The sequence below is a fragment of the Macaca thibetana genome, chromosome 1 (assembly GCF_024542745.1).
Source record: "Macaca thibetana thibetana isolate TM-01 chromosome 1, ASM2454274v1, whole genome shotgun sequence".
Taxonomy (NCBI): Eukaryota; Metazoa; Chordata; class Mammalia; order Primates; family Cercopithecidae; genus Macaca; species Macaca thibetana.
In genome coordinates, this window is record NC_065578.1 from 2,188,817 (window position 1) to 2,202,616 (window position 13,800).

Genomic DNA, 13,800 nt, shown 5'->3' on the forward strand with positions numbered 1-13,800 from the left:
GCGCTGTCACTCAGGCACTGAATTAAATTCCCCCTCGTTTTCTAAAGGGGCTTATCTGTCCTGAATGGGCGGCCGCACCACCAGCGTGAGCGGACGTCCCAGCACCTTCGGGACAGGCTGGGGGAGCGGTGGCCGTCGGGGAAGGGGACACGGGGCCTGGAGAGGCCACAGAATCCTGGCACAGGAGGGCAGGCTTGGCCTGAGCTCTGACTGCTCCCCCGACACTGTGCATGGAGGAGCCGGAGCACCCGTGGGGGTCTCTGCTCTGGGCCTGGCAGAGCCGGAAGCCACCAAGTGAGGGAACGGAACTTGGCAAGGTCAGAGGGCCAGCCAGGGGTGGGGGAAAATGGCACATGTCCTCAAGGCAGCTTGAGACTGAGAAGGAATGCCGGCCCAGCTCAGCATGTGTGATCTGGAACTTTCTATGCATGGTGACATCTGTGTTAGAGCAAGACTGGGAAAACCACCCCTTCTTGTCCCCCCACCCTGAGACCCCCAGTCCCAGCTGGACCTAGTGCTAGAGTCCTGGGCTGGGGCACAGTTTCTGCTGGCTGGAGGCCCTCCGAAATCACAGCCCCTCCAAGGAAGGAGAGTTTACACGGGGCGGGGGGGGGTTTCAACATTCTCAGCAACAGGACTTTCTAACCCCAACCTTGTATGGGGTCCTAATTTACAAAACCAGTGAAGGCAGAGTTGGGGAGGATGTCCCGGCCACAGCAACGTCCGGGCTGAACAGCCTCGTTCAATGCTCCCAGGAGCCCAATTCACAGTGGAGAACCCAAAGCTCAGAGAGGGTGGGTAGCGAGTCCAGGCCACACAGGGAGCCAGGTAGGGTGGCGCCACCTCCCAGGCCTCCCCAGCAGAGCTGGGAGGGCACTCAGGGTAAGGAGGACCTGCCAGCACCCGGCCACCTCGTAGCTGTCCCCTCTGGTTCTCTGGGGCCTGTCAGCTCAGGTCAGCCTCCTGATGGAATCCTGGAATAAAGACTGTCACGGGAAGCCGCCTCTGGGGTCCTCGTGGGTTGGGCCCACTGGTGGGATCTTAGCTAAAAGTTTCAGCTCTGAATCCTCAAAACCCCATCCCCAGCCTTGAACAGCAGGTGGGACCCCCCAGCATCCCTGCCTAGACTGGACAGTTGGATCTGAAGTGTCCTGCATTTCCATCTCCAGGCATTTCCATCTCCGGGCATTTCCATCTCTGGGCATTTCCATCTCCGGGCATTTCCATCTCTGGGCATTTGGGGAAGTGTGCTCATGAGTTTTTCTGCAGTGTGCACAGAGTTCGCCCCTGGGGATGGGCTTTAATATGCTTTTGTGGCCCTTTCTGGCTTTCCAGTTATCTCCAACTGCTCCGCTGAAGGATCCAAACCATTGCCTGAACAAGGAGACCTGTACCTGTTACCAGATTCTCAGTGAGCAAACAGCCTGCCCACTGGGGCCCCTGCAGAAGGGACTCTGGATGGGCTGGGACCCTCTGCTTCCTACCCCATGTGTGGCTCCTCCCCTTCCTCCTCCAGAGCAGATGCTCAGGTGGGAGGTAGCCCCGCTGCTTTGGAGGTCAGAGTAGCCCAACATCAGGGCCACCTAACATCCCAGGTGACGTGAGTCTGAATGTATTGTTTCCTTCAAATCTTCCTCTCCCTGAAACTGGAAGATGCGATCCTGTGTGCACAGAGGCGTCACAGGAGCTCAGGTTCCTCCCAGTCTGGGGTGCGAATAGGTTCAACAGGTCCTCCTCTAATACTGCTGGACCTGGGGCCACTGCGAGAGCAATGTCAGGAGAGATGGAGATGGGCGACTCCGTCTCTGACCACCACGCCTGTCCTGGTCAGCTGGGGCGGCCGTAACCGAGGACTGAGGACCACAGACTGGGCGGCTTAGACAGCAGGAGTTTGTTTTCTCAAAGCAAAGGGTCCCCGTGGTGCTGGTTGCTCCTGAGGCCCCTCCTGAGGCCCCTCCTGAGCCCTGTCTCCTGCCTTTGTCTTCTCATGGTCATCCCTCTGCATCTGTGTCCTCATCTTCTAAGGACACCCGTCCTATTGGATTAGGGCCCTTCCTAATGACCTCCCTTTAGCTTAATCGTCTCTTTACAGACCCTCTCTCCAAATACATTCTGAGCTCCTGAGGTTAGGGCTTCGCCCTGTGAATTTGAGGGAACCCCATGCCCTTCCTTGCAATGCCGTGTTGACTAGCAGCGGCTCTTCGTCCTGGGTCTCTGAGCATCACTGTTAGTGATAACCTGGCATACTGCCCAAAACGCCAGCCCCCGAGGGGTGGTGCAGAAAAACCTGTGGGGGGTGCCCAGGCCACTGGACATTTCCTTGAGCAGGTGTGCAGGGCGGGAGGGGACGCGAGTTCTGTAATTGGCATGCATGCACCGTTCCGAGAGGCTACACGAGCTTAAAGACAGGCCTCAAACCTGAGAGGCGTCCCTGGAAATCAGGGCTGCTCTGGAGAGCACAATTTTCCCCGTTTTTGTGGGGTTGAGCCTTTTCAATAAGATTTCAAGAGAATAAAATCCACAGGCCCCAGGGAATTTGCATACGGCTACTTAACATCAATTCTGTATGTTTTTTTAAAAAATAAAGAAATAAACACATCCACAAACTTCCCCATCCACAGGGCGGGACTACCCTGGGAGTTAACGGTTCAAACCTATACAATTTTTTAAAACCCAGCAGCTTTCCATAACAAAGGGCAAAATTCACAAACAAATTGCCTTCCTCCGCTGAAGTCACTGCTCCTTGGCCGGGTAAAGGCGTGTTGATAACACACAGCTCTTTGGGCCACCACTGAATGGCGGATTCCCACGGAGACAGGGTCCCCCGAGGTCTGATGAGAACAGCGTGGCTCAGGAGCCTGCAGGCTTGCTCCCCGCTTCTAGCCTTTTCAGGACTCCAGCTCCAGGCTTGCTCCCCGCTTCCAGCCTTTTCAGGACTCCAGCTCCCAGGCGGCCCTGTGGGGACCCGGGAGGCAGCCTCCCCGAGGGAAGTCGGGGCTGTGCAGAGGCAGCCCAAGACCTGCCGTCCTTGCTGGAAGGTGCTAGAAGGAGCTGGGAGGGGCTGGAAGGCAAATGCCTCCATGCACAGGGCCTTGCTGTTCTAGAAGCTTGAGTGAACAGGCAGAGGCTGCCCGAGGAGGGACAGCGCTGGAGAGGACAGGGTGCTGAGTCAGCTGGCATCTCATGTGTGGGAGACCACAGCAGGTGTCTGTCCCGTGTTCACAAGGGTGGGCCCCCCAGCCAGCCCTCAAGAAGCCCTCAGTCCAGCCAGGGACAGGGGCTCAGAGATAAGTAACCCCCACCAAGTGAGACCAGTGGAGCTGTGGCCTCTAAGGTCTAGAGAGCTAGTGCTGCTGGCCCCGCCTACACATCCAGGAGCACGTGCCGGCGGCCCTCTCCCCAGATCACTTCTTCCCCCTTCGTTCAGAGCTGCAGCCTCCTCGTCACCCTGGCTGGCCCCTCTGGGCTACAAACCCCTGGTGAAGTCTTCCTTGGAGCCCCCCGCTCCCCATGTCACCCGGCCCTCACTGTGCATTCCTGGGCCACGGCCACCCTGCCCACATGCTCCTCCTGCTCCTCCCGGCTCCTGACAGCATCTGGTACCCAGTGGCCACTTCATGAACGCTCACTGAACACATGCATGAGAGGTGAACACGCACCTGGAGGTGGGGTGGCCTCCAAGGATAGGGCTCTTACAGGGTGTCCCTCAGCGCATGGGGAGGAGGCAGGACAGACTGTTCTGGAGCAGGTATCATGGGAGGATCTGCTGTCCCCTCTGGAAGGTGCTGGAAGGAGCTGTCAGGAGTGCCTGGGCAGGAGGAGAAGCAGGGCCATCTCCCAAAGGAGTGAGACCTCTCCACGATGGCCACAGGCTCCTCACTGGGGAGCAGGAGCGTCCACTGCCCGCCTGGTGTCCTGCGGGCTTAGACCTGGAGATACCACTGTCCTGCCCGCCAGCCTCCCTGGGCCCAACCTTGAGGGCCCAGCCTGGCCTGGTCACAGCTCTGACACCCCGCTTCCTGCAGGCACCTGGCCCAGAGTAGAGGCTCCGGTCTGCACTGCAGCACTCTCTCCCCTGTGGGTCCAGAGACGGAAGGGCGCTGTGTGTGGACGCATGGTCTGGTCAGGGCCCTCTCCGGGCCAGGGGCCGGTCAGCAGGCTCTTCCGGAGCGCAGCTTTGCACCTGAGGCCTGGGCCCGGGAAAGGACCCCTCGGACGGTCACCGGTCTGGACCCCAAAGGGTTAAGGAGCAAGTGTGCGCTTTGTTCCCGGCATCCCCTCAGATGTGAGCCTAGCGCTGTCCCCAATCCCTTCCTCATGACTGTGATTAGTATTGCGGGATGAATAGGCCAGCGCAGATTCCTATGGTAACCTTCAAAATGCATTCCTCGGGCAGGCTCTGCCTCCTGCAGTAATTACATTCCTAACTCGGCCCACAAGCAGCATGCTAATTAGCGCTCCGCTGGCCTCGCCTCCCTCCCTGAGAACGGGGCTAGCAGAGGCCACTGCTGTGTGCAGCCCCTTCCCCCTGCGGCGCCCCAGACAGGACAGGAAACAGGCAAGAGGCCAGGGCAGCCGGGGCAGGCGGCCATAGAGTGTCTTCTAGGGAGGAGCAGCCCAGAGCCCCTCTGCCACAGCCATCCTCAGTGTGCCCCGGAGTCCACCTGTGCGCCTTCGTCAGGTGGGGGTGGGACATGCCCTGAAAGCTCTGCCCTGTCCTCCAGCCCTAGCTTCCTGTCGAAGCTTCCTGGGTGCAGGGCTCAGGACTGAGAAGGGGGCAGGCTAGGGCCCATCTCGCCCTCGGCCTCAAAGGATGCAAGCCCAGCTCCCCACCTAGTGCATGTGGATGGAGCCCTGGCAGGGTGGTGGGGTGCAGGGTGAAGCCCCTGAGGGGGCCTGTCTTCCAGGGGGAGCGGCACCGGAGAGCAGGTGGCCAGGTCCGCAGAGAACACCTGGCAGGCAGTTCTTTGGATGCGATGGGGGTATCCAACCTGGAAGCTGAAGGAGAGACACAGGCTGGGAGGGTGGGGAGCTGGCTGGGCAGAGGGGCTGGGGCGCTGGGCCTGAGGCTGGTGATAGCCTGGTGCTTCGAGGAGGACGGGGTGGTGGCCCCACCAGGGCCCGAGGGGACTGAAGGGCCAGAAGCAGCTCAAGGGCCCATGGGCTGTTGCAAGATGGATAGCTTTGCCCGGCTCACACACAGCGAGTACCTGAGCAGAGGCAGGGAGGGGGATCCTGCCAGGGCTGGGGGAGTGGTCACAGGGCAAAGGCTGGACAAGGTAGGGGCTGGGGCGATGGAGTTTGCAGGAACTGGTGATAGATTACAGGAGGGGTTTGGGAAAGGGAAGGCACCCCCAAGTTTCTGCCCAGAGCACTTGGGCCAGTGGTGGCATTTGGCCAGGCCGACATGGAGAGGAGCAGCTCCCGGTGGGCTGCCTGAGGGCCCATGTGGCATCAGTGAGGCAGTGCTGGCCATTGCGGGGCTGGCACCGGAAGGCAAGGGCAGAGAGCTGTGCCCAGAGGGCTGATAGGGCTGGCCCTGGTCACTGAATAGTGGACACCTGTTCTCTAGTGGGCAGGGGTGGCTCCATGACAACAGTGCCTGGGGCCAACACAGCCCTGCCACCCAGATGACCAGAAGGAGAGGGGGCCAGGCTTTCTCTCCCCTGCCTCACCAGAGGCCAGGATGGCAGCGTGGCCAGGGGGCAGGCCCTAGGGCCAGGTGTCATGGGGTTAAGCCTGGCAGGGGCAGCTCACACTTCATCAGGGTGGGGCCAGTAGGTGCCCCAGGAATGTTGGTGTGTGCTGCTGTCCTGGCCTCAGGGAAGGAAGCTGAGGGCCCAGGAAGCAGGGCTGCCATTTCCCAGGGTCAAGTGTCTCCAAGAGCAAAACTACTCACCTTGAACCTCACCCTGCCTGTGTCACCACCCTGTTGGTCTTGGGGGACCAATCTGGTGGATTCTGGTGGATTCCAGATGGCTGTGGCTCCAGCTAGGCTTTCCGGCTTCGGCAAAGAGCTGGGAGCAGGTGGTTCCACGGTGCTGGCTGGGCTGGGGGAGCCATTGATTTTGTGCCCAGGTGGTTTAGAGTGTGAGGCTTAGGGAGGGATTACTGGGCTTGGGATTTGGAAGCCAGCAGTTCCTTGGTGTCAGTCTGCACAACTAATTCTAATGTAAATAGAGCAATCCTTTAAGTATATATCATTTAATGCCCGACAGGGAGCCTGCGGATCTCCTTACGGCCATCCTCATCTCAGAGTAGCTGCTGGTTAACTTCTCTGTCTCAGCCCATTTCTCTGATGGCGGGTGTTTGTGGTAAACCCCGTGAAGGTGTCACAATTATCATGGAAGGCGTCCTGGATGGATTTCCATTCCCTTTTGTCCTCCCCACTGGACCAGTGCCTCGAAACCACCTTTCCTTGTGAGAGACACACACGATCCCTGGGAATTCTGCTAGCCAAACCCCGGCTGCCTCCTGGTGGTGCTGGCTCTGGCTCCAGGCCCCACTCTCTCCCTGCCCCAGACCTTGCTCAAGCAGCTACCGGCCAAGCTCTGACCCTCAATGGCCATGCCATGTGTCTAGCCTGGGACTGGGCTTTCCTGAGAGGTCCTAAGCTAAATGCTATGTGACCCCTGCCTGGGAGAGGGGCTAGATTGTCAGGGAATAGCAAGGCAGCACTGGCACTGCCACAGTGGCTGGTGTCAGGGAGTTCAGTTCCACACCAGGCCATGCCAAACTGATTCCTTTCTCCAGACAAACCTTGAGTTGGGAGCTCTTATTAATCTCAGTCCCACAGCCTGGAAGATGCAGCTGCAGCACACAGAGTGTGAAACCTTACATTCATAGGACTGGGAGAGCATGTCTAGCAAGGGGCCATGGGTCTTACCTTTTGTCCTTAGTGCTTTGTTTCCTTTAAAAATAAATCCTTCCCTATTCCCAATCCAAATTATCCTCTAATTCTTTTTTGAAGTTTTACTTTCCATCATGAAGTCCTTCAGCCCAACAATAGTGAATTTTTATGTATGGTATGAGGTAGGGATCTAACTTTTCTTTCATGCAGTTAGTGGGTAAGCAACATCCCAGCCTGGTCTATGTAGGGCAAGTATTCGCCTCTGGGATTTAAAATGTTACCAAGTAACCTGCAAAATCATCTCTGTGACAGTCAAAGTTCTGTCCCAGTGAGGGTCTGTCTCTGGGTTTCTCATCTCTTTCTTCCCAATCATCAGTTGGTCTATGCCTGGGCAATGCTACAATGCCTGACATAGCTATTGGAGTAATCGCCATACGCTAGGGATGGGCACCCTGCCAGGTGCTGACCTCTGCTTTTGGAGGAGTGAAGGAAACCAAGGCACAGAGAGACGGTGCCTCTGGGCAGCTGCTCCAGGTCAAAGCACTGTTAAGAAGGCCGAGTGGCCCTGAGATGGGAGCTGGTGCCAGATGTCTGCTCCCTTCCTATCCTGCCAGGAGGGGGCCATTTGAGCAGGACCTTCAGAGGCAGTGCGCCCTTGGTGCTTAGGATGCCAACAGATTGTCCCGAAGGGTGCTGGCAAAGTTTTAAAATAATGTGAAACAGCCTGGTCAACATGGTGAAAGCCTATCTCTACTAAAAAAAAAAAATACAAAAATTAGCTGGGCATAGTGGTGGACACCTATAATCCCAGTTACTCCAGGAGGCTGAGGTACGAAAATTGCTTGAATCTGGGAGACGGAGGTTGCAGTGAGCCAAGACTGCACCACTGCACTCCGGCCTGGGTGACAGAGCAAGGCTCCATCTCAAAAAAAAAAAAAAAAAAAAAAAAAAAAAAAAATAATAATAATAATAATAATAATGTCAGCCGGGCATGGTGGTTCACGCCTGTAATCCCAGCACTTTGGGAGGCTGAGGCGGGCAGATCACCGGAGATCAGGAGTTCGAGACCAGCCTGACTAACATGGAGAAACCCCCGTCTCTACTAAAAATACAAAATTAGCCAGGTGTGGTGGCACATGCCTGTAATTCCAGCTACTAGGGAGGCTAAGGCAGGAGAATCGCTTGAACCTGGGAGGCAGAGGTCGCGGTTAGCCGAGATCACGCCATTGTACTCCAGCCTGGGCAACAAGAGCGAAACTCTGTCTCAAAAAAAAAAAAAAAAGTCAAACAAAATCACATATTTTGAAAAACAGGTGTGTCCCATGCAGCACCCTAAAAAGGCTGGGGCATTTTACCTTCTTTCTGCATCTCAGGTTTTCGTCATCTTGGGGCTAAGTGTGCTGATCCGGTCCACATTTTGCAGGTGGGCGGGCTGCCACCAGCTCCTTTGAATGGACCGAACGCTGTGGATTCCAGCTTGTATTCGGTAATATTATCGTTATGATTAGTTTACCATTCACCAAGGGGCAGCACTATCCTGGGGAGGCAGCTGCGTCCCCATCCGCGGAGCCCCCAGGGTGCAGGCTGCGGCTCTCGCGTTCCCTCCTCCTGCAGATGTTCAGACGAGCTCCCTAAACAGACGCTAAAGTGATTCCTCCCCACAGATCTCAGAAGTCAACTGCCTTTTAATAACTGTCTAATACTAAACGCTCCTGGGAGGCCCTAGTGAAGCATCGCAGACCATTAGACCGGGGCTTCCACCGAGGACTAATTGAGCAGCGCTTAGGGCTTTTCATCTCCTCCAGGAAAGCATCAAGTCCATCCCGCGGAGTGCGGCAGGGGAATTTCCATCCCTTCTCTGTGCTTGAGCAAAGGACATGAAAGCAAACGAGTATGGGAGTTACTGCGGGTCTCAAAGCCAAATTTCCCCCCACATACCACCTGAGTGGCCCATGGAGAGATTGGATGAGTGGTCGTTGTGGTTTTCAGGGAAGCTCATTTGTGTCAGAGATGGGCTCAGCGGGCATTACCTCTTTCCAGCCACAGACACAGAGAGCAGCTCCTCCATGTCCTGGGTGCGGGGACACAGTGCCCGTGGTTCACCCATGTCCTGGGTGTGGGGTACAGTGTCCGTGGTTCTCCCATGTCCTGGGTGCAGGGACACAGTGCCCGTGGTTCCCCCATGTCCTGGGTGTGGGGATACAGTGTCTGTGGTTCCTCCATGTCCTGGGTGCGGGGACACAGTGCCCGTGGTTCCCCCATGTCCTGGGTGTGGGGATACAGTGACCATGGTTCCCCCATGTCCTGGGTGTGGGATACAGTGTCTGTGGTTCTCCCATGTCCTGGGTGTGGGGACACAGTGCCCGTGGTTCCCCCATGTCCTGGGTGTGGGGACACAGTGCCCGTGGTTCCCCCATGTCCTGGGTGTGGGGACACAGTGCCCATGGTTCCCCCATGTCCTGGGTGTGGGGATACAGTGTCTGTGGTTCTCCCATGTCCTGGGTGCAGGGACACAGTGCCCGTGGCTCCCCCATGTCCTGGGGAACATATTTTAGTGATTAAAGTTGGCCCTAATGTGGGTGTTTTCTCAAATATTCATGCAAATCATCCTCTAAAGAGAGAATGTATTTTTGTTAGGATGTCAAGATCAGCTTGGTGTGAACTTCCCTTGTCCTCATGTGGCATCTCTAAGTTGTGGGCTTCCTGTGGTCCTGGAGAGAATGTTCCGGCTCGGCCTCTCTTTAACAGGAGCGTGGGAGGGATAGAGGCCGCGTGTGAGGGGCACATGCTTGGGGCCAGGATGAGGCGCCTCTCGTGGGATGAGAAGAGTTGCCGAGTCCTTACCGCCCGAGGCCCCGGGGTGGGCTGGGGGATGGGTCTGAATCAAAGGAGGCCAGAGGTTGCCTGGCTCTGGGCAAGACAGAGGGAGCTAGTGCCAGCCTAGCTTGGTGGGCTGGTGAGGATGTGGCACAGATGTATTGAGGAATCCCTGGGCCCCAAGCCTGCCAAGTGCGAGATGGGGAACCTGGAGGTGGGAGGCTCCACGCTGGCTCACATGCAGGGGCCGAGGGTTTCCCAGGGCAGGCCCCTAGGCCCCTGTCCACACCTGACCCTGGGCCCTGCTGGCCACTGCTCGGCCCCTGTGCCCACGTCACAGCCTGCCTGTGCCAAGGCCCCTGGGAGATGCAGAGAGAAGGGAAAGGGGCTTGCCCTCAGCCACCGCCTTAGTGGGGTGCGGGTAGCACCGGCCTCTGTGTGGTCCTGCGTGGGGTGGTGGGGGAGGCAGGATGGACAAGAGTCTCCCTTCTGAAGGCGGTGCTGGGAGGAAGTCCACACATGGAGGTCGGATTCTTGTCAAGGGGTGGAAAGCCAGGCCAGGCACCTGTGTGAACCCAGTGCCACACGGACTCCCGTGGGGAGGAGGGGGAGGAGGACAGGCAAGGAGGCCTCGAAGAGGGAAGACCAGAGAAGGGGGGGAAGGGGGAGAGTGGAGGGAAAGAGGTGGGATAAGGAAGAGAAGGAGGAGGAAGGGGAAGAGGGAGGAGGGCGCGGAGCAAGGTGGGGGGAGCCCAGCGCACGGAAAGGAGGCGCGGGTCAGGGGCACACACCCCCTGGGGCAGGGGCGCAGGCCGGCTTTCAGGTACCGGCCTTTTGTCTGCTGCCCTGGGCTCGCCTGTCAGCCCCGCTGTCAGAGGCCTAATCTTTTTTTCTTCGCGGCTGAAAAGGCCCAGCGCCACATCAGGCGACACACGGCTGCCTATTCTCCTTCCCCGCGGAACCCAATCACTGGACAGCGCCGCGATAATTCACTCCCCAGCCCGCCCTTTGAAAAGGTGGGCCGCCTCTGCGCTGCTCCCCAGCAAGATAAATCATGTACTCGAAATTAACTTCCATTGAGAGGGAGGGCAGGAAGAAAGGCTGATGGGCTGGCGTGGCGGCCAGGGAGGACCGGCCTTGGTAAGTGTCAGTGCGGATAATTGGGGGGCTGTGATTAAGATCTTATCTAGGTGGGAAGTAAGCAGGAAAGACTTTAATAAAACTCCTGCCCCATCCACGCTCACTAACTTGAGAAGTTATCTGTCCCCCTTTATTTTGGGGGGTGAATTCAGAAGGGAATACCAGAAAGGTCTTAGCGAAGGAAAAGTTGGTTTCAGGGCGTCACTTAAAAGGATTAAACGGACCTCGGAGGAGCCTCCGCGTTTCACTCCTGGTGACCAAAGGCAGAGGAAAAACAAAAGGCAGAGGAAACAGAAGGGAGCACGGCTTTGTCCCCAGATTCCCACTCATACAAAATGTTGAAAATTCAGGGCTGGGTGTCCATCGTGGGCCACGGGGACGGCCTCTCAGCCTCTCTTTTCGCTTCTCTCTAGTCATAAGCATTGTCTGGGTGCTGTAAACGTTTTTTTTTTTTTTTCCAAGTAAGAGGAGCCCCACGCTTGCACAGCCTGGGGTGCAGGAGGCAGTCTGCACGCAAACACTCAGGGCGAGCTCCCGGGCCAGCTTCGCCATAGGGCCCCGCTCAGCGGCCTTCGCCTGGGAATTTATATTTGCTGCCCTGACTCCAGCAACCTGCAGCTCCAACCCACGCTGCTGGTGGAGGGAGCGTCTGCGGAGGCTGTCCTCCATCGCTGGTGCCCTGGCCCAGCCACCTCCTGCAGACAGGGCCTTCCCGTGTGCGTGGACCACCCCCTGCAGCCAGGCAGCTGCTCCCCAGCAAGGGTTTCTGCCAGCTAAGGGGACAGTCACCCTTGCACTGGCAAATTCGTCTGAGGGCCGTACTCCCCTAATTGGAGTCGCTCAGGGAGGCAAAGGGTGGGCAGCCCCGAGGGCACGCCTGGGCTCCAGCCCCATCATCCTGCTGTGGAACAGGTCCCAGGCCATCCTTCTTGGGGGCAGAGCCTGTGGGGACTCGCTGAGGTCACGTGTGCAAAGGGCTCAGCTGGCAGTTACAAGGACTGGGGTGTGCTCCCTATGCCATGCAAGTCTTCCCGGACTGGTGCAGGGCCTGCTGTGGGGACCCATAGCCCCCAGACTCAGGGAACAGCCAGCCTCTGTGATACTGGGGGGCCTCTTGTGGCGGGGGCTGTGGCCTGTGTGGCTCCAGCGGGTCTGAGATATTACTGGGCCACAGGGACTCCAGAGAGGGGGCTGGACACCTGTGTGTGCACACTGCAACGTTCTCCCCCAAGCTCTGGTCAGCCCATCTGCGGTGGCCTTGCTATGGGCCGCTGGAGGCAGCATTGGGTACAAGGGAGTGGGAGGGGAGGCAAGACAGGGGCCCGGAGGAGACGGGACGGCTAGGGGATTGCGACCCCGGAACACAGTGGCTCCTTCACCCCAGGTTCCAGCCCGAGTGTGACTCAGTCAGTTGGGCAGGGGAGGGCGTGGGGATGCCCAGGACCAGCACATATTAGGTGCTTAGCAAAGGTGCCTGAAGAGGAAGGCTCAGAGGAGGCAGGGAGGGAGGGAGCGGAGGGGACGAGACAGACCCGTCATGACCAAGGCCAAGGCCTGAGCTGGCAGGGAGGGGCCTGTGTCCATGGCTGACCTCGGCGTCACTGACACTTTGCTCCGAATAATCCCTTGTCCTGCTGGTCGTCCCGGGTGCTGCAGGGTGCGGAGCAGCATTCCCGTCCCCCGCCCACCAGACACGGGTGGCTCCCCTCAGAGCTGACCACCAAATGCGTCCCCAGACATGGCCACGTGCCCCGGGGGCAGAACCCCTGGCCGGGGGCCCTGGGCCAGAGGCAGAGGCTGCATCCTCCCTCAAAGACTCCCTCGAAGGTGCCCCTGCATCTGCCTCCCTCAGGCCGGCTCTTGGCTCAGAAGCTCTGGAATCGAAGGAGGCAGATGCTTTTCCTTGAGAATATTTTCTGTTTCGTTTTGAGAAAGAATTTTTTTCTTCTTTTTCTCTCCCACTCGGGATGTGAAGGACAAACACTGGAGTGGTTCCTCTGTTTTCTTTGGTTTTGTTTTTAAACCCACTAGTCATGTGCGGAGGAGTTTCAGAGACAAAGTTGCCAAGTTTTGAAGCGCAGATTTGCATTTAGATGTTCATTTGTGACGGCACAATGTTGCATTAAGACAGCAGCATGTACCCCTGCACACACGCACACACACGCGCACACGCACGTGCAAACACACGCACACACATGCACACACATGCTCACACATATATGCAAGCACACACGTGCACAGACACAAACCCACACGCACACACGTGCACACACAAACACACGCACACGTGCACACACAAACACACGTGCAAACACACACACACATGCACACACACAAACACACATGCTCACACATATGTGCAAGCACACACACGTGCACAGACACACAAACCCACACGCACACACGTACACACAAACACACGTACGTGCAAACACACGCACACACATGCATACACACGAACACACACACTCACACATATGTGCAAGCACACACACGTGCACAGACACACAAACCCACATGCACACACGTGCACACACACACGCTCACATGCACACACGTATGTGCAAACACATGCACACACATGCACACACACTCACACTCACACATATGTGCAAGCACACACACGTGCACAGACACACAAACCCCCATGCACACACGTGCACACACACACGCTCACATGCACACACGTACGTGCAAACACATGAACACACATGCACACCAATGCACACGCACACACATATGTGCAAGCACACACACGTGCACAGACACACAAACACACACACACAAACACATACGTGCAAACATGCACACACATGCACACACACGAACACACATGCTCACATGCACACACAGGTACAAGCGCACACACGTGCACAGACACAAACACACATGCACACAGGCACCCGGGCATGCACACACAGAGGCAAGTCACCCTCCTGCAGGCCCCTGACGGGGAGCTCCTGCGCTTCACTAAACAGCCGCCACTCCCAGCC

The 13,800-nt window shown here is 57.4% G+C and overlaps 1 protein-coding gene across 3 annotated transcripts in view; it reads left to right on the plus strand.

Annotated features, from left to right (window-relative positions):
• The window catches only part of PRDM16 (PR/SET domain 16), a 368,708-nt gene that overhangs the window by 32,347 nt on the left and 322,561 nt on the right, over window positions 1–13,800 (plus strand). The window lies entirely within an intron of this gene.